The 2,413-nt window shown below is 32.0% G+C and overlaps 1 non-coding gene across 1 annotated transcript; it reads left to right on the top strand.

The window, feature by feature from the left end:
* Positions 1–275: 275 nt before the first annotated feature.
* LOC145271578 (U1 spliceosomal RNA) lies at positions 276–438 on the top strand. The gene has a single exon (XR_013865987.1). It is a non-coding gene; the product is annotated as a U1 spliceosomal RNA (small nuclear RNA).
* Positions 439–2,413: the final 1,975 nt, after the last annotated feature.

The raw sequence follows: 2,413 nt of genomic DNA, 5'->3' as shown, positions 1-2,413 counted from the left end.
AGTGTGAATGCCGCCTGCCATCCCGTAAGCTGGGGAGCTGTTATTTTAAGTAGGTCCTGGTAAGAATGTTAGGCGAAAAAGTGCTTGATAGAAACTTTAGTGTAGGTTTTATAATAAAGTACTTGCTATCTTACGCAAGTCTAGCTAAAGACTAGAAAATACCCCCTTTTCCCCCACTCCCCCTTACTGGCCTTAGTGCCTAAGCTTCCTCGTACCCCAAATGAGGCCTTGGCAGTAGATAATTCCAAGGCCGGGGACGAAAGGCTAAATAATTTATACTTACCTGGTACCGAGGTTACGGCAATCAATAAGGTCGTTCCTCCAGAGTGAGACCCTTCTATTGCACTGCGGTTGGGTTGACCGTTGCGATCGTCCCAAATGTGGACGATTCGGGTGCATTATTTCTAAGTGTGGGGTCTGCGTACGCGCTCACCCCAATAATTCAATAAATATCAGATATCCTTCTCTAATCCTTCTACTTATAAGTAAACGACCTAATTTCGCTCCGTAGGTCTACAACTCTCACCGATAGTTTCTCTTTTCTCCAATCGCCCATCTCTGTACGCGCCACAAAACAAGCGATGTTTCCAAATCAGTTTATCATCCACTTCTATTCCAACGTTTTGATCGTATCTGATCTGCATGCTCATATCAATCTTTTCTGTTATATAAAAATCATTGATTTGATTTAAGTAAATAGGACAGTCTCTGGAGTGATTGTTACGAGTAAAAACTTTAGCTATGGATAAGCCTTTAACAAATAAATAAGTACACAGCCTCTCCTCCATTTTGTGAGTTGGATTTGTGCCTAATTATTGGTTCTTTGTTTAACATTTGTAATTTTATATTAGCAGAAAATAAATGATAAAAAACTCAATCTCTTAAGGGTAAGGAATCGGCCAAGGTGTCACCTACAGCTACTGAAACTGTTTTATTTTGATATAGATTGATGAACGAAAACGTCTAACAATCTCAAACAGATTTCGTGCATCTATTGGTTAGACCACAGTCATTACCCGTACCACGATCACCGAGAGTAAGAAGAAGGCCTGTTAACTGAAAAATGCATGCAGGCAATGTAGGTAAGATTTGTCAGACTGTCAGTACTATATGAGGGTCATTTGAACAAGAGCAATAAAACATTTTTAAAAAGAAAAAGGAACGCAGTTCGATTAATACTGAAACTGAACTTTATTCAATATAAAATATAAATATTATCTATGTAAAATTAAGTAATTTTAAAGCAATATACTATTTAATACTGATAAAACTGAATTATGAAGTTAGGAAACAAAGAATTAAAAAACCATATTACACACCAACGATGAATAATTTTAAAAGTGAAAACCATCGATAAAAAATTTTAAAAATGAAAACAAACGATAAAATACAAAAAATTGAAATCAAACAAATAATTTAAATACAAACAAACAAAAGTTACTAGTGCAGAAATATTTTTTAAATTTAATTTAGAGAAAAATCACATGGGTTGAATGTTATTTTTTGGAACTTTAGAGATTACTCGGACTAATGTTCTCATCTTGCGTGTTTATTTCACAATGTTTTATCATCGAATCTTGACTTCTTTATAACATCCTTAGGCCGAAAATGATGTTCACATTCCTAAAAACATAATTAAAGAAAACATTCATACCATAATGTAAACTATTGCTAAAATCTACGAAAAGATAGTAAACAAACATTTACAATAATAATCACAGTGTAGTATCTGTTCTGATGCTACACTTCATTTGTTCTGTCCTCGGTCAGTGGAGGAGAAATCCTTCATGACCAAGACAATTTTTATTTTATTTTTGTTCCTATTCAGTGTTGTCCTTTTGAGGAGCTAAATTTTCCAACATTAAAAACCGATCTTGTGTCTGACTGTGCCCTCGTGGGGAGGCAAGTAAATAAATTTAAAAAAAATATTTTTTACAAATATTCTCATGTAAAAATTATGTTTATAATTCTAAAAAGAAACCATCAATTTTAATATATAACGCTCAGTCACAGCTACTTTCATTAATAGCCACGAGGTGAATCATTTTCAAACCGACTTTAGTAAAAGAAAATATTTGGACATACTCAATGAAAGGTTTTATTTATTATTAAAAAAAACATTCTCATGTAAAAATTATTTGTTCATAATTTTAAAACCGAAAACAAAATTAAATTAAATTTTCAACCTTCCTGATAGATTTTTAGCCTTATAAGAAAATAAAGAGTTAAAAATATCAACATAATATTTGCTGTATTAGCAATAAATGGTATTGTTTCTTTAATTTATATTAACAATGTTATCAAACGTTATGAAAGTACTTTAATTTATATCAACAATGTTATCAAACGTTATGAAAGTACTTTAATTTATTAACAATGTTATCAAACGTTATGAAAGTACTTTAATTTATAT

Source organism: Euprymna scolopes, chromosome 46, assembly GCF_053919585.1.
Source record: "Euprymna scolopes isolate OS-2025 chromosome 46, ASM5391958v1, whole genome shotgun sequence".
Taxonomy (NCBI): domain Eukaryota; kingdom Metazoa; phylum Mollusca; class Cephalopoda; order Sepiida; family Sepiolidae; genus Euprymna; species Euprymna scolopes.
The sequence above is the reverse complement of the archived record's forward strand: the minus strand, read 5'-3'. Positions and strand labels throughout refer to the sequence as shown.